The sequence below is a fragment of the Canis lupus genome, chromosome 13 (genome assembly GCF_003254725.2).
Source record: "Canis lupus dingo isolate Sandy chromosome 13, ASM325472v2, whole genome shotgun sequence".
Taxonomy (NCBI): domain Eukaryota; kingdom Metazoa; phylum Chordata; class Mammalia; order Carnivora; family Canidae; genus Canis; species Canis lupus.
The window spans coordinates 25,063,278-25,082,368 of NC_064255.1; the positions used below are offsets into that span (position 1 = coordinate 25,063,278).

Consider the following 19,091-nt stretch of genomic DNA (forward strand, 5'->3'; position numbering starts at 1 on the left):
AAATAAGAGCAGTTCCAAGAAAGCAGGTTGCCTTCTGGGAGAACTCTAGTAGTCATTTCATGATTGATTGGAAATATCTGTAAATACGTGTGTCCTGAGAGGTGAATGAGAAATGTGTGTTGCTATTTTCTCCCTGATGAGTCCATTTGTCCCAATAGAACAGTTTGGCAGAGAGGGGCATGGAGGAAAGACCAGTGGCTGGTGATGTGGGAAGCTCCACTGTGAATGGACCTCATGGTGCTGGGATTGAGGGGTTTGGGGAAGTGGAGAAAGCACAGCTGGAAGGCACTGTGGAAGGAGAGTAAACATAATACATGCTTTTAGGTCATGGAGCTGGTTTTTGGTAGAAAGTAAGTTGAGAAAAATAGAAATCAATGTTACCAAGTTTGAACTTTATCTTCCTAAAAACAGTGCTTCTGTGGGTAGAGTTCTTAAGCAGGAGTAATGAATCATAGTGACATCCCTTGTGTCACCCCTTGGGAAAATATCTCTGCCTACACTGAGGTTTCCACAGATTCTCTTTTGACATTCAGAGAGTAAAGAAGAGGAAGAGGGAAATACCCTTCCCCTCCATTATGCTCTCAAGCCAGAAACCCACTTTGGAGGCCACAGTCAATGACGAACACACTCATGCAAATTCTGAGCTTGCTTTCGTGCTCTGTTTCTTCACCAGCTATGCAGCTAAGCAGAATGGAACAAGAAATAGTGTCTTGGGAGAAATAAGATTGCTAGATTAGATATAGGCCACCTTTACATAAAGAAAAAAAAAGTGAAACTATGGCACTGCTGCAAAAAGTCTATTGAAATTATTGTAGAATTTTGTGTGAGACTGAAGAGGCTAGTTAAGACAGGGTGGGGGGAGTGCCTGAGTATGAATATCTTTGGTGACAGATGGTTCTAGAATTAAAGTGCAGCGCCAAGGTCAACAAACCATGGATGTGGGCCAGAGACCTGGTTTTGTTTTGTTTTGTTGTGTTGTGTTGTGTTTTGGTTTGTTTTATGGCCCTTGAACTAAGAATAGTTTTTGTATTTTTAAATGGCTGCATTTTAAATGATTATGTGAACACCTACCTAGTAGCCTGGATTTTGCCTGTTGGGCCACGGAATCTAAAATAATTACCATTCTGGCCCTTTCAAAGTTTGCTGACCACTGGCATATTGGATAAGAATATATAAGCTTTGGGGTCAGAGAGATCTGGATTTGAATTCTGCCCAGACGTGTCATTTCATTCATTTGACACATACTTCTTAAATATTTATTCGTTTTCTCTCTTGCCTCCCAAGATGCCATCCTCTCCTGATTTTCCCCCTTTGTCACTCACCACTTCGTCATGATCTCCTTCACCAGTTGCTCCTAATCTTTCTGACCTCTTAACACTGGGTCCAGGGCTCAGACCTTAGACTCCTTCCCTTTCTTATCTGTTCTCACCATGCATTTGGAATCATTCTTTCCCACTGCATTAACCTGTAAGCTGATGACTTCTAAGTTTTTATTTCTAGCCCTCCAACTCCACAGTCATAAAGGCAAGTGTCTCCTTTATATGTCCCCTTGACATTTAATGAATATCTCTGGCTTACCACATGCAAAACTGAACTCCTGATCTTCTTCCCCAAACCTGTTGTTCCTATAATCTTCCTTCTATTAGGAAGTGGTAACTCCATCATCCTAGTCATGTCAACTGAAGCAATCATTTAACCTTTCTGAATTTCAGTTTCTTCATTTATAAAGTGATCATTGCACCCATCTCAAAGTCAGTGTGAAGATCAAATGGGATAATATGATGTAAATGCTTCTCAGAGTACCTGCCACAGTTAGCATTCCATAAGGATGATTCAAGTATGGCCTTGGAGTTCTTTCATCCTAATGTCTTTTACATCCATCTTTTCTTTCTTTCTCTTTTAGATCCCAATTATCTTATCCTGAGACCATGACAAAAGTTTCTTAACTGGTAGCCTTGGCTTAGTAGTAAAGTAGTAGTCATAGATAATATGATTCTCTCCATTTAAAGATAAAGAAAATGAAAATCATCCAAATATGACCTAGATCTCTCAGCTTAGAAAGCAACTAAGTGAAACCCAGGCCAAGTAAAAAGCCAGTTTTCTGTATTCTCTAGTATTTACCAGTTTCATCCTCTGGAATGCAGCTTTTACTCTGCTTATTGCCAGGTGAAGAGCAGAACCTAAGAGGATAATATGATAACCAAAGAAGGCAACTGAAAAATGGAAAACAAGAGAAGGTGTTCCTAAACTGGAGAGGTATGTCAGAACCTTCTGGGGTTTTTTATGCAAATTCCTGAGCCTTGCCCTAGAGCAACTCTAACAAAATTTCCATGGATAGGGCTCAGGAATGCATATTTTTAAAGAAATTTTATTTATTTATTTATTTATTTATTTATTTATTTATTTATTTGAGAAAAAGAGAGCAGGGAGGAGGATCAGAGGGACAGATGGACAAGCAGACTCCCTGCTGAGCGAGGAGCCCAAAGTGGGGCCAGAACCCAGGACTCTGAGATCATGACCTGAGCTGAAGTCAAGACTCTAAACCATTAAGCCACCTAGGTGTCCCTGGAATGCATATTTTTTAAAAAAGCTTCAAAGGCAGTTTTGAATAGTCAGATTTGAGTAGCCTTGCTCCAAAACTCTGGCAGATTTCACAATATTTAAAGCCAATAAATATGATCTCATAATCTAAAACACCAAAAGGCCAGCAAAAACTCAACCACTCTAATATATAAATGGGCAAAGGGCATGAAAAGAGAATTCATAAAAGAGGAAGCAAGATGGCTAATAGAAATATTTTAAGTTGTCAGACCTATCGTATTCTAATGAGTGCCAACTTTTAAGAATGAATGGCATGCCATTTTTTGTACCTATCAAATTAACTTTTTTTTTTATGCAAGTGAAGATGTGATAAGATGAGCACTTTTTTGAGCTAATGGGAAAATAAGTACTGGAATTACCACTTTAAAAAGCAATTCAGAAATATGTATCAAATTGTTGTAAGTCATCTTTAATTCAGAAATTCTTCTCATATGAATGTATATCCAATGAAATAATCCAAAAAAAATGTGGAAGATATTTTACATGTAAAATATATTTATAACAATCTCATTTGCAAAAGCAAAATAAATGAAAGCCCAAATGTTCAACAATAGGAAAAGTGAAATATTTAGCACTATTATATTAGCAAGCAGTTATCCAATCTTTCAGAATATATGATTTCATTTTACTAGAATATTAAAAAATATATAGGCCAGGGAGGAAAAAGGCTGAGTGTCCTTAAACAGTGTTAACAAGAGTCTGTGAGTAGGACATATTATTCTCTCCATCTCATTATGTTAAAGCAAAAATTATGCTAATTCCATGACTCAGATTATTCTGCTCATCTTCTTAAAAGACCCTACACAGATTTCTACACTAGGAAAACATTTTTATTTTAAGAACTAATGTAGCTCCTTTGTCTCTTACCCAGGCTGTACCCCATTTGCCCATTTTATTTACTAATATACATTACTTTTACCTTAGCACTTACTTGCTATTCAAAATTATTTGTTGGTGCATTTATGGTTCCTACTAGACAATGAGATGTTTGAAGGTAATATTTGGGAGTCCCAGATGCCTAAAATTGCTTCTTGATAGACTCCATGGATGACAAAGAAAGTCCAAAGTGAAATTCACATTTAGTGTCTCTAATTCCATCAAAAAGAATGTTGTCAAAGACTTTTGGTTTCTTAGGATGTAGAATGTGGGAGAGAGTGGCACTGCTGTGGGTACTACAAACACAGTGCCAAGCAATCTGCAAATTCACAAAATTTTTTGAACCAATCAGAGTACTGAGTTTATAGGACAACCAGCTAGCCCTAAATCAAAAGATACATGCCTTCAAGAAGAGCCAGGGTTGAGCACTTACTTATGGTAGATGCTACAGGAACCATAAAAGCTGTTAATAAGAATTCAGCTAAAAATTTTTAACACATTGCTAAAAACCACACTGGGGTAACATGAGATTATAGAACGCCTGGCACCATGGGAATTTCCACCCACTCACTGGCTCTTCTCAACAGACAATAGACAACAGACCTCAGTGGGTGCTCACAGGAATGACTGGAGGCAAGGTGTGAAACCTAAGGGACTCTCCCTCCTGACATAGGTCTCAGAGAGTGGGCCAGCAGCCACCGTGGGAAAGTCATGAGCCCTACCTGGATCCTTCTACACTCTCCTACACAACAAAAGCTTTAAGCTTATAGGTAAGGAGCAACAAATAATTATGGCCCTGGGCAAGTAGTGAAAACCCATTGCAGCTAGGAAAAGGAAGCAGAAAAAAAAAATCAAAGTATTAAAAGATGGCTTGATGACAACACCCAGATTTTGTAAGTAGGAGAGAAGCCTCCCAACTTTAAAAGCTAAAGGTCCATTATTCAAATTAAGCCATGTAGAGAAGCATAAAATGTACAACAGATAAAAGGAGAGCAAGTATGGACAAAAACTCTATTGATTTATCCTCAGACTTTACAGGGGACCTGAGGTACCACTAGGAGATAGATGTTTAGGACTCCACTACACATGCTTTAGAACTACCAGATAATGAGGTCTGACTAGGATGTGACCACTAGCTAAACTTTCTTTTTTTAATTTAAATTCAGTGTAACTAACACATACTGTATTATTAGTTTCAGAGGTAAAATTTAGTGATTCATTAGTTGTACACAATACCCAATGCTCATTATTTCAAGTGCCTTCCTTAAGGCCCATCACCCAATTACCCCATCTCCTACTCACCTCACCTCCAGAAACCCTCAGTTTGTTTCTTAGAGTTAAGTCTATTACTATTTGCCACCCTCTCTGTTTTTATATTATTTTCTTTTTCCTTCCCTTCCCCATGTTCTTCTGTTTTGTTTCTTAAATTCCACATATGAATGAAATCATGTGGAATTTGTCCTTTTCTGACTGACTTATTTCACTTCTAGTTCCATCCACATCGTCGTAAATGGCAAGATTTCATTCTTTTTGATAGCTGAGTAATATTCCATTGTGTGTGTGTGTGTGTGTGTATACACACACACACACACACACATACCTATATACTACCTCTTCTTTATCCATTCAACTGTCAATGGACATCTGGGCTCTTTCCATAGTTTGGCTATTGCGGATATTGCTGCTATAAACATTGGGATGCATGTGCCCCTTCAAATCTATATCTTTGTATCCTTTGGGTAAATGTCTATTAGCACAATTCCTGGGTCATAAGGTAGTTCTATTTTTTACTTTTTGAGGAACCTCCAAACTATTTTCCAGAGTGGCTGCAACAGTTTGCATTCCCACCAGCAGTGTAAGAGGATTCCCCTTTTGTCGCATCTTCGCCATCTGTTGTTTACTGAGTTGTTAATTTTAGCCATTCTGACCAGTATGGGGTGATATCCCATTGTAGTTTTGATTTGTTTCCCTGATGCCAAGTGATGTGGAGCATTTTTTCATGTGTCTCTTTACCATTTATAGGTCTTCTTTGGAGAAGTGTCTGTTCATGTCTTCTGTCCATTTTTTGAGTGGATTTTTTTGTTTTTTGGGTATTGAGCTTGATAAGTTCTTTATAGATATTGGATGCTAGCCCATTATCTAATAAGGCATTTGTAAATATCTTCTCCCATTCCATAGGTTGCCTTTTAGTTTTGTTGACTGTTTCCTTTCCTGTGCAAAAGCTTTTTATCTTGTTAAAGTCCCCTGTAGTTCATTTTTGTTTTGGTTTCTATTGCCTTTGGAGATGTGTCTAGCAAGAAGTTGCTGCAGCTGAAGTGAAAGAGGTTGCTGGCTGGCTTCTTCTCTAGGATTTTGCTTTCTAACATAGATTGGCAACTATCATTCATTACTCCTCTGGCTGCCATGCCCTAACTCTTAAAACTTCTGTAGGTTTTGTTTTATAAGGCAGGATGGGCTCTGGAGTAAGTCTTCCTGTGTCCAAATCCCTCTTTATAATTACAAAGTTTATAATGTTCTTTATCCATTCATCTGTGGGTGGACATCTGGGCTACAATGGAATATTACTCAGCCATCAATAAGGATGAAATCTTACCATTTATATTGATGTGGATGGAACTGGAGGGTATTATGCTGAGCAAGATAAGTTAATTAGAGAAAGATAATTATCATATGGTTTAGCTCATATGTGGAATATAAGAAACAGCACAGAGTATCATAGTAGAAGGGAGGGAAAATAGAATGGGAAGAAATCAGAGAGTGAGACAAACCATGAGAGACTCTTAAGTATGGGAAAGAAACAGGGTTGCTGTAGGGGAGGGGAGAGGGGGGATGGGTAACTGAGTGATGGGCACATGATGTAATGAGCAGTGGGTATTATATGCAACTGATGAATTACTTAATTCTACATCTGAAACTAATGATGTACTTTATGTTGGGTAGTTGAATTTCAAATTAAAAAAGGAAAAGAAAGAAAAGCTTATAATCTTGGGTAAAATCCATAACTTTTCTTTTTTTACTTTTAAGCAATCTGTACACCCAACATGGGGCTCAAATTCACAACCCTGAGATCAAGAGTTGCATGCTCTATCGGCTGAGCCAGCCAGGCACCCCAGGGCAAATTCCATAACTTTTCTAAGTCTCTGTATCTCGATCTATAAAATGGGGATGCTAATAGCATCTACCACAAAATATTTTTTTCAGTGACAAAGAAATGAGTGGATATATATGAAGCATTTAGAACAGTATCTGACACACAGTAAACACATAATAAATGTCAGCCATTATTTTTCCTAGACATCAGCAGCTTTTGGGGCTACATAGAGCAAAGACTTTGGACCTAGGTTGACTTGATAGTAGTTCACTGCCAGTTAGTAGCTCTGTAATCATAGGCAACTTACAGCAAGATTCTCACTTCATTGTCTTTATTATTTATCCCACTTTCATTGATTGAATACCATGTATTATGCATTCTTCCTGCTTCTTTTTGTACAAAATTGATATCGAAGATTAAAGATTATAAAGCTAAAGGATGCAAATAAGTCACTTAGTAGCAAATTAATGGATGCCAAAGAAATTAATATTGCCTAATTTCTCTCTGGATTCAAGGTCTGAAAGTGTACTTTCAGAATATTTTCCGTATTTCTATATCCCTTGATTTTATAACAACCTGAGATATAGTTAGCGCTAATAACTACTTGCTATAAAAATGTAGTGGTCAAAAAAAAAAATGTAGTGGTCATACAAATTGTGATAATAGCCCAAATGGGAATTGTGATGTTCTTTGTGGGGCCCAATAAACTGTGGCATATCAACTCATAGCAAATTAGAAATAGGGCTCTTTGATGCATATTGTGGTTCTTTATATCTCAAAACCTAGCACCATGTCTACATTTTTCTATTACACCTATTACCATCCATTCATTTGGATATGGACCAGCTAACAGGAAAGTCAAAGTAGACTTGAGAAAAAAAAAAGGTAAGAGAGAAAAATTATAAATTAAAAAAAATTCTATTTTGTCTATTCTCTTTTCTGTGAATTGGAGAAAGATCATACTGGTTAGGTATAGTCAAGGACCACTCAAAGTGACTTTTCAAAGAACGTATTCTATAAGGATGGAGTTTGAGAATCACTGTTGGATGGATCTGAATCAAGCAATTTCTAGGATCTGGTTGGCAACAATGAGTCTGTCTCATTTGTGAAATCACATAGTTGAAACCAAAAAAAAAAAAAAGAGAGAGAGAGAGAGAGAGATTGTGCTTTCTATAGCCACCCCCACCCCAACACACAAATCCATTTAAAGTAACTATTTCTTATCCTTTAGGCTTCTCCTTGTTCTCCAGGCTATCTATTTGGCCAGTCCCCACCACCTGACTATTTCTGATCATTGAAGGACCACGACAGGCTTAAAATGCAAACCTCCATATCTTATGATATTTTTCTACCTTCATGCCTTATGAAAAAAATGCAACTTTTACAATATTACCTGGGGTTCCTTGGGATATCTCATTCTATCTCTCATACTAATTGCTTTATGTGTGCCAATTGTTGAGATTTTGAGAAAGATATTTTAATAGGCCAATAATCTTTAAGAGGCATACTAAGAGACCAGGCATCCCCAGAAATGCCATGTGTTCACCCTCCTACGTGGGCAGTTTAGAACATGCTATTCTTTCTATTTGTCATGTCCCATCTGACCTCTCTGTGCTGCTTTGTCTGTGACCTCTGTGGTAGGGAAAGTAAAAAGCCACCAAAGATAGTCAAATCATAAACCCAACAACCTATGAATATGTTAACTAATATGCTAAAGGACAGTTTCAAGGGTGATTAAATGATGAATCTTGAGATGGAGAGGGTGTCCTGGATTACCCAGGTGGACTGAATATAATCCCACAAGATTTGTGACGGAAGAGAAAGGAAAGAGAATGTCAGAGATGATGGGGTCAGTTAGGATGAGGCAACGAAGATGGAAGAGAGATCACACCAGGAGCCAATGACTGTAGGCAGCTTCTAGAAGTCAGAAAAATACAAGGAAACACATTCTCCCCTAGAGCCTCCGGAAGGAACACCACTCTGCCAACACCTTGATTTTAGCCCAGTGAGACTCATTGCAAATTTCTGATCTCCAGAACTGTATGTAATAAATTTGTGCTTCCTTAAGCCAAGTTTGTGATAATTTGTCACAGCACCACCAGAAAACTAACACAACTTCCAAGAAACTGATTGTCTTAATGAAGATTTCAGTGTGATGATTTTTCATCTTGCTCAACTGTCAATTGGCCTATAACTACTAGTTCTAGATAAAATAAGGGCTTAGTAAATTAATAATGATTAACAAATGAATAAATGTATGGATGATTCACTGAACATTTCTTGCAAGCATTTAATTAAGGAGAAGATGGTACATTAGACAGAGCTACAGACTCAGGTCAGAAGCCAGGATTAGTTTTAGCTCTTCTGCCTGGATGTAGATAAATCACTTCACCTCTCTGAATCTCAGCTTCTTAACCTGAGAAAAGAAACCCAAGATATTTTTTTGGTTCCCAAGCTAACGCTCAGCCATAAGATTGTGTGACCATATGCCAGGAAATTTTTGGAAGACGTGCCTGAACTGCATCGGGGGTTGGACTGATGACCTTACAGGTCTCATCTAGCACAAAGATTCTATGACACAAACACAGCAGGACACATCTTGTGTAGAAAGTAACTCTAAGACAACTGATTTTTCAGAGCCTCCTGGGGGGAGGGGAAGTCCTGTGAGAGCAAACAAAGGCATCAGTAGCTTTGGGTCAAACTCTGCTTCTGATTCAGGCCAAAGGCAACTTGAATGCCACAAAGAACATCAAAGGGCAGAATCTGGCCCTGGAACAAGAAGACGGATGGAGGGGAAGTCATGATCTGCAGTAAAACAAATAAATAACCTTTAAAATCACATCTGCAGACGGTCTAACATTTTTAAATGCTTTCCAATAAGCTTCCCTGGTAGCTTGCCACAAAGCCTGTCCAAGAGGATTTACAACAGATGGAGGCAGGGAATTGCAACCCATCCCTGATGCTGCTACTAACCATTTGGATGACCTTGGGTACATCATTTCACCTCCGTGGCCTATAAGTTTCTCATTTCAAAGTGAGAGGACAGAATTAGATGACTTCTGACCTCCCCTCTAGCTTCAAAATCTTACCACCTCAGCCCAAGCATTGATCATGGATTCTCAAAAGCAGTGGTTAGTTTTATGTTAAAAAGCAGACATTTACAGGATTCTGCAGAGGAACCCAAATTTAAATTTAAATCCTAGCCTTGGAGAAGGAAGGATAAGGAAAGAAGAAAGAAGAAAACATGGAGGGTTACAGAAACTGATGTTTTTTCTCCTTAAACCATTTCTTCATCATTTCCCCTTGTTGATACAACTGCTCAAAATCATCCATAACCAACATCCTTGTAAATGACCCCACTCTAGCTAAAGATGTGTAGGTCAGGCTTAGAGCTGTTGCTATCTTTCTGTGCTTAGGCAGATCTGCAGGCTTGGGCCTCCCAGACATGAAACCCAAATCCCAAGATAATACTTAGGACACTTAATCTTCTTTTGTCCTCTGCTTTCCAGTATAAGAATCCAGCAAGATGGAGCACTGAGCTATCTCCCAGATTCCCCATTTTAGGGCAGGTCTTGAAATAGTTTATGATGTAACTGTTTCCATTGCATTTCTTTCCTCAGACCCCTTCCTATATAAGTCAAAGTTGTGAGAACAGGAACTTTTAGTTTTCTGAGAAAGGCCCAAATGAAAATCAAAAAGGGGGAATGGTTTACATTTACCAGATGTTAAAAGGTATTCTGAATTTGAACTTCAATAAGTTTTAAGTTTTACCAAGACCTATTTTCCATCTGCTCCCCACCCACTATATAAATACAGAGACAACTATGCCCACAGGATCCTTTTGAATTTCTAGACCTTGGATATATTTACCAAGGAGGAATGGAAGAGAATTATCAAGACAATAATGTGTATTCCAATAGCTAATTAGAAATAATTTCATCTATTTGCAGAATGTGTTAAATCAGTGTTTTCCAGAGTATGGTCACATATATGGGTGTATACAATATATAATATACAAAACAATTTAAAGTAGAACATGTGTGTGATACACTGACTGTTCTTACCACTTGCTCATGGGCATCTCTGTTCTTAGAGTCTTGTTCCAAGAAGAGAGTCTGTGAAATTTAATGTGATGAGGACATATGTTCCATCACCTCAATGATCTGCCCACTTCCAAATGCGTCTCCTACCTTACCTGGCAGCAGCATCACCATGGCAACTCCCATCCCTCAAGTCCTAATCAACATCCCTCATCACTTATGGTCAGCATCCCTTCCCTTAACTTTTTCAACACTCCTGTGTTCCCAAAACAGCTTTATGTCTCCTCAAGTTCCCCCAATCCCTCAACCCCAACCATTATATGACCTCCTTAAACCAAACCTTTCTCTAAACCCCTAGTTCTTCTTTCTCACTCCCAGGCTCTCCCTACCAATGGTGCCTTATCCTACCACTCATCATACTTCTCAGTCTCTATTTCTTCCTACCTCAGACCTCCCTTTCAAGTTAGATTTCTCTTCCAATGGGTGAATCCATTGCCTTGGGTCTTCCTCTCTTTCACTCATTCTATTTTTTGATCCACCACCCTGCAAACTCATGCTCAAGCCTGAGACTCACTCCTGTCTGTTCCTCCCTAGCATATACATTGAGCAACTCTCACTCTCTGAGCTAGGATTCTTCCTAGATTTCTCTTGATTTTATTTCCTTTCCTTTAATTTCACTTTATAAATAAATTTATTTATATTTTAAAAGTAAGTTGGTTTAAAGAAAAAATATCTACTAAATACTAAATAATAGTGCACAATAATATAGAGAAGTCCCAAATTTTGATGATTATAAATGAATGACAGCTTGACAAAGGCTACAGTAGAATTTACAGGATATTTTCCCACATATTTTTTTTCATTTGTCCTTGTGACATCCAGTAACAGCAGAGAGGATACGAGAAATTAACCCACTGTTGAGACAAGGAAGCAAAGACTGAGGGCAGTTGAATGAATTACTCAAGGTCAACAACAAGTAGCTGGTAGACCAAGGACTAATATGAGAGCCCACTGACTTCAGATCCCCTGCTGTTTGCACTTCCTGACAGTGACACTCTTCCCTTGCATATACACTTAAATATGAATCCTTCTTAATTCAAAATGCACAATGGAGACCTTAGGAAAGGGTACTTGCCAGGAGTAAAATGAAGAGGAATTTTTAAAAATTTATCTCAGGTACTTTGAATGCATGTCAAATTAAGAAAAAGTATGATCTATAGCCAAGGAAAAGACAACAAATCACTGGAATATAAATAAGGTTCCCTTACAGAAAGTGACAGAAATATGGAACACAAATATAACTCAAGGAAAATGATATAAGACTCTTGCATTTTCAAATATCAGATGTTCGAAAAGAGAAGTTGCCAAAAGATGGGTAATGCAGATTGTGAATGGAGTCAGTTTCCAGGAACATCATGGACAGGACCATCACTATGTTCTAAGAACATCCCACACACCAGGCTCCAATACATACTGAGATGGCAGGGTGATGGGGAGAGGGGAATGGGGTGAATCAGGCATTGACTGGGCTTTAAGCACTTATTTCAGCAGTGGATTTGGACCCAGGGGAGAGTGGGCTTGAACAGAAATGGCCTTAGACAAAAGCATGGTGCTAAACCTGAACTTTTGGAATTTCTTCAGGTATGATGGTGAAGAGTACAGGTGAGGTAGGCAGAACTGACTCAGGTTTAAATCTCAGCCCTCTCACCTACTTGTTGGGTATATTAGCAATGTCTAACATCTCTGTCTTCTTTCTTCACCTTTAAGAAGGTGGCAAGTACAGTATCTGTCTCCTAGAGTTGGTGTGAGAAAGGGATGAGATAATTCTCCTAAGAATATTAGCACAGAAAAAGTCCACTTAGCTGCAATAAAGGAATAAAACAATCACCTAAAAAGGATAAAGAATTAGAATGACCTCAGGCTTAAGAACAACATTCAAGACTGCAAGACAATGCAATAATACCCTCAAAAACCAGAACAAATATGGTTTCCAACCTAGAATATCACAACCCTCTAAATTATCAGTCAAGTGCATGAGGAGATAAAGATATTTTTAAACATTCAAGATCCCAAAAATGTTGCCTACCAGACAGCTTGACTCAGAGAGCTGTTGGAAGCCATACTCCATCAAAGTAAGGGAGTCAGACAGGGAAAAGATCCAGGAAACACGAGATCCAACTTAGCAGAGAAAAGGAGGTAATTCCAAGATGCTGCTAAAGACAAGCTCCAAGGTCACCATGGTGCAGCCAGTATGGAGAGCAACAAGATGAAACCGAAGCAAGAGAAAGAGGACTCTAGGAGAATGTTTCCAAGGGAGAAAAAAAATAAACAAAACAAACAAACAAAAAAGACAACCGACAGATTACTTCATACATTTCACAATAATATGCAGAGTTTTGCCACCTGGAAGAAAGTTTGTAGATGCATTTGTGATAGTTACATGGAATAAATGAAAAAGTAGGGCAATTTTTATCTCCCAAAATATGTACCAAAATGGGAAAAAGAAAACGAAAGAAAAAAATACCATAATAACATACTATGTGGCTCAGCCACAAGGAATATATCATATATACAAATTTAAACACTGAATATTGATAGAGCAGAACCAGGGAGAGGAGAAGTGTTTACGGTTGGTATGGAAGAGATCTAATTCCTTATCTTCCAAATAGGAAGCCAAAGACACATATCCAAAAATGTAAATCAAGCAATTATAAAATGAACATGTTATAAGGAAATGAGATAAATAGAAGAACTGGTCAGATGATTTTAAAAATTGTGGCCTCTGGGTTTTATAATAAACCTTATAGTATTACATGAATTTTTAAATTCTATACATGCATTGTTTGAATTTTTTAAAGAAAATGAAAAATAGCCTAATAGAGTTTCTGGCATAGAGAAAATAACATCTAAATATTAACTATTTTTATTGTTGTTAATATTTTTCAGGAGATAAGTCCCAGAATTAGCTGGGCATTGTCAGGCAAATTAATAATCCAGAATCTAGTATTTACCAGGCTTTTTGTAAACTGTAAGAAAACAGAGACCATGTTTCTCCTCCTTTAGCTTTACCACTATTTCCTACCCCACTCCAATATAGTAGAGAGCTAGTACAAATAGATAATCAAAACGTAGTCATGGAATAAATGAACAAAAGAACAAATGAATGAAAAACACAATATTCAATTGCTAATGTGGGGTTAACTGAGTCAATAAGTACAGAAAATAAACTTGATTCTGATGAGATCTTAATTCACTCACTTATGGACCAAGCGCAAGAGTCAAAGATAATTGTAATTCTCTTACTTAACACTTAATTTCAATGAGCATTGTAATTCATATATTATGTCCCACCAATTTGTCTTCAATCACTCCCCAGCCCCTAGAATTTCAAATTTCCAAGAAGTTATTTTCTAGATACCTGGAATGGGACAATGCCAAGAAGAGTGGGCAGATAGAAATATATATAAACAATTCAAAACTATCTAAAAAGAAAAATGAAACACAGTTTCAGCTCTCACGAATATGATAAACAGGGCCTGCAACATTTCCCAGAAACATCCTCCAAGGGAAAAGGACACTAGGACATTCCCAGTCCACTACGTGCAGTACTGTGTCACAGACTGACAAATATGACATCCTGGAACTCTCTTGTTGTCTGCAGAAGTCATAAAGACACCAGGTGGGAGCTTTGGCACAAACTAGCTTTCTAAAGCATGTATCTTATAAAAATCAGAGTTTAATTCATGTGTTAGATAATTTCTGCCTTCCCTTTAAGATCTATTCTCCACACATTTTTTTCATCCTGCTAACCTGGCCAATACGGATGCAAGCTCTTCACCATCTGGCTTCCGGTTGTGAGATGCAAGAGGTCAGGGGACAGAGGAAGTATGTTTGGCTGTTGATTCCCAGCCTCCATCCCACATACATCCACTTTTCTCTGCTCCATTGGCTCTATTCCTTTGCTGAAGCAAGCTTCTATACTTAGATCTTCTTTCTGGGTTCAGGTAATTGCTTCTTCTCTTTCTCTTCAGACCGGGGGTCTCAGCAGCTCACTGATATTGCCAACCCTTGGGATACTGCGTTCTTTCCTGTTCCTTTCTCCAAACCTTTGCACAGTGTCACTTTACAAAACTCTCCCATGACTTGTCTAGGGTAAGTTTGGTGTCTGTCTCCTGTATGACTAACACACACTTGATTTGTGTGATGATTACATATTTGACAAAAGCTACCAGACTTACCAGATTGGGGATTTTCAATAAGTGTAACTTTTCACAAACCCCCATTCCTCTGGGGAACTGGCTTGAATTAGGAGTTCTAATATCCTGCCAATCCATAATAAAGTCCTTCCAGGTACCAGACACCCCAAAGCTGTGGAAAGGTAAATGGATTTAAGGTCAATGATGTCAGTCTCTGGAGGGTAAATGCTGGAGTAAATGAGCTAACGAGAGGGGAGATGATAATTAGCAAGTGGGGTATATGAAATCAAGATTTGAGAGAGATGCAATTGCTGGAGATTATGATAAAGACCAGAGCATGGACATGTGAGCAGGTGGCTGAGGTAGGGTGGAGGAAGAAATGGTTAGAGCTAAGGAAGCCAAAGGCTGAAGGATCACAAAGATGACCCAACTTCATGGAGGCTGAATTTGCCAAGAATGTTATCAAGCAGAAAGGAGGAGAGGAGAAGTAAGCCAGATATTGAAGTCATCAATCAGTTAATAACAACAACAAAAAATAACAGACTTTTATATGGCACTTATAATATGCCAGCACCATTCAGAGTACTCCTCATCTACCTATCCCCATTTTAAAGATAAGAAACCAAGTCCCAAGGACATTAACTAACCTACTCTAAAACTCCAAAGCAAAAAATGGCAGAGCTTGGATCCTACCCAGGCAATATGATTCCAAAGTCTGTCTTTAACCACAAATTTCCCCTCTTGTTCTAAAGAGCAAAAATAAAATGCTAAAATATATAATTAAAGCTAACACTTTGGAAGCACTTCCTCTGTACTTCTGTACCTCTGTACTCTGTAACCTGGTACTTTTGGGTACTTTTGATATGCTTCAAAGCAGCTAGGATTTTTGAAGTAGAAAACATACTGTGGAGAAAGGGAATAACCCCCTCACCCTCAGGCCCTAAGTTATCTAAGGTATGGAGATGAATCAGTCACCAATGGAAGCCTTGAAGGCGAAGCTGCATCACCAGGGGACAAAAGACTTTGCTGAGATCAAGAAAGTGATAGGACCTTTCAGAAAGAAAGTTTAGAACATAGGGGATTTGTTAATTGCTCACTGTGAGTTCCAGGAAAGCACAGGGGTTTCAGAGGGCAGGAAGAGGTAGGGATAGAGTCAGATTTGGGAAGCCTAGAGGCATGTCCATTGATAAAGGATTGGTTGGGAGCTTTGGCCTCTGATGCTGCTTAAGGAGGAAAGGATGGGAAATGTAAGGGGCAAGTCCTGAAAGTCAGGGAGCATCTGAGAATGATAGAAATCCTGGGTGGAAGAGGAGCTTTATATATACAAGGAGGCAAGACCGTCAGGGCAACTGATCTGGTCCACAAATGTGTCTTATTGGTCTCTATAGCCCCAGCATCTGGCACCTATCATGGTTTACAGAACAGAGCTTGTACCTATACTCCTTATAAGGGAAGACAAGGTCTAACATTATCTGACCCTACCTACATTCTTACTTCATCTTGAACTACTATCCTCCATGTTTGTCCAACTCCAACCATGCTGGGCTCCATTGTATTCTTCAAACACAGCAAGCTCCTTTCCACCTCAGAATTTACATATTTACTATCTCACATCTGCCTGAATCCCCTCACCCCACCACCAACCAGTTTCCCACATGCCTGCCTCTTTCTTGTCACTCAAGTTTCTGTTCAGATGTCATCTCTTCATTGACACCTTGCTTGACCCTCACCCTAATATCTCACCCCAGTCTCAATCCCATCCTCCTACTTTATTCCCTTCATAGCATATATCACTAGTTGCTTATTTATTAATGTACATATTACTTATTTTTTATAAATTCTTTCTCTTTGCACTAGAATGCCCATGAAGGCAGAAGCATAATCTGTCTGCCCTGTCTTTATGCCCTAGCACTTAAGTAAATATTCATTGAAAAAAATGACTTAAAAATTCATTAAAACACTTTCACAATATGAGTAAAAAGTTGTATCAGAAAAGCACTCATAATTCATGAAGCCCTCTAAAGCCCAGCAAGATCAAGATTTGGCTCAGTATCCCCAAGCTAGCTCATCATGCTCCATCTGCAACTAAGTGTGTGGGTTCAGTGGCTGAAGCTGAATGGCTCATAAGGGGAGTAAGCAAATATTTGGCAGGCTTATTTGCCAGAGTCATTGCCACTGATTAAAAAGCAATTAATTATGGGAATTAAGGGAAGAGTATGGCCTGCATGTCCCTGGGCCACCTTTTTCTGAATGGCTCGTGTGGCCCAGGGCACGTCAGGACATAAAGTAAAAATAAACCATGTGCTCTGAAGCCACAGTGAGGCTTTGACAATAAAACTGATGAGATGGCAGGTCATAGATAAGGTGACCCGACTGCAGAAGATTTTAAAGAGCGTGCCTTTGAACTTCAAAATGAACAGAGGAAGAAACAGATTCTTAGAATTAAAAGAAAAAAATAATACTAAAAAAAAGAAACTCAAAAACCTCAGCATTGGGTTAGAGAAAGATAAGATTTACTGCATTGGGAAAACCAAAGGGAACCCATGCAAAGTGTTGTCATGGGATGAAGCAATTGAGATAAGCCCTTTCCAGCTCCGAATAGAGGGTAAGTAGTTTGAAAGCAAAGGGGGCTTTGTCTCTTCCATTGGGTGCATTTGATTTTTTATTTTCTGGTCAACCTGACCTTTGAGTCTTACTCTAGTGATTTCTGACCTACTTGTGGTATGGAAGCCTCAGCTCTCTAAAATGAAATTCATTTGATTTCACTGCTTAGCCACTATGAAATTCCTTCACTTTTCCCCTACTCATAACATTTTTTCCCACCTCAGTTAAACTGAACTAGTCTTTTCAGTTCATGGCTATAAACAAGAGTTTGTATTGTTTTAGTAACTTCCAAAACTAAGAAGTGAGTTTAGAAATCATTCAGTTCCCAGATCTGAACAAAGTCCTGGAATGATGAGCAAGCTAGCTTAAGAGTACAGCTAGCTAGTGACAAGTAGAGGGCAGGGAACCCCATGCGCTTCGTCAGGTGAACCTGAGTTTGGGTCCACCTCCACTATGTGCTAGCTGTGTGACAGTCACCAGCTTCTTCCTTTTTTTTTTTTTTTTCACCAGCTTCTGTATCTACAACAAACAAGACTATATTTCCTTACTGAAATAGTCCTCATCTTTAATCTGGTGAAAATTCCATAATCTCCATAGACATTTATCATGTATAAGTGCTATACTGGGATCTGGGGGTTTAGTACAGATACAACACAAAATAGACACGTGGATTTCACCCTCTCTCCATAAATTGGTAGCTATGATTATCTTATTACCTTAGAACTCAGGTATTCAAAGCAGGGGATTTAGGGGAGATACAAAGCAATTTCTCCTATCCACAGCTAAGGCTATGAAGACACTACACCAAGAAGGGTAGGAGGCTTGTCTAGGTCTGGGTTTTTTGGGCCTGCTAAGAAGGCTTTTAGCTTTCCCTGCTCCATACTTTAAAGTTCTATGTACAGACAATTCTCTCTATACCTTAATATGCAGTATTCTAGAACACTGGCTTCTACTCAGTAGAAGTTATCAAAGACCTTCCCAACCTTTTCCATGCCATGGCACACACTCCAAATGCAGCCTTTTAGCACCCTATAGCCCAACATAGGGGTTGGCAACATTTTCTGTAAAAGACTAGATAGTAAATATGTTTGGCTGTGTGGGCCATCTGGTCTCTGTTACAGCTCCTTAACTCTGGCGCTGTAGCTTGAGAACAACTTCAAACAACATGGAAATGCATGGGCATGGCTGTGTTCTAATAAAACTTGATTTACAAAAACAGATCCTGAGATGGATTTGGCTCACTGACTATAGTTTGCTAGCCCCTGGCCTAACACAAAGTAAGATATCAATAAGTACTATTTATTAGTTGCTCATTAAGTAAACAAATATTTGCTGAGTACCTTCCTGAGTGCCAGGGTAAAGGGGGTGAGTAAAAGGACATAGTTCTTACCCTCACTGAGCTTACAATTTACTTTCTGGGTAAGTAGTTACAAAGCAATATTAAAGGAACAAATGTGGTTTTGAGATAAGGAACAAACAGGATATCAGCTCTTTTGACATCAAAGCTAAAGTTTTAATGTTGTTTATAAGCTACTTTGGGGTAAAAAAAAAAACCTACAAGTCTTTATTACTGTTAAATATTATTGCCAGGTACAGTTCTGGGCACACATTAATCACTTTACTGAAACATATTGACTTTTATCTTACATTAGGGGATTTGGGTCCTCATGGAGACTCTTGCAT

General features: G+C 38.6%; 1 long non-coding RNA gene across 1 annotated transcript in view; it reads left to right on the forward strand.

The window, feature by feature from the left end:
* The first annotated feature begins 2,056 nt into the window (after positions 1-2,056).
* The window catches only part of LOC118351572 (uncharacterized), a 36,592-nt gene continuing 19,557 nt past the window's right edge, over positions 2,057-19,091 (forward strand). Inside the window, exon 1 of the long non-coding RNA XR_004807204.2 lies at positions 2,057-2,256. This is a non-coding gene — a long non-coding RNA (uncharacterized LOC118351572). The remainder of the gene's footprint in view (positions 2,257-19,091) is intronic.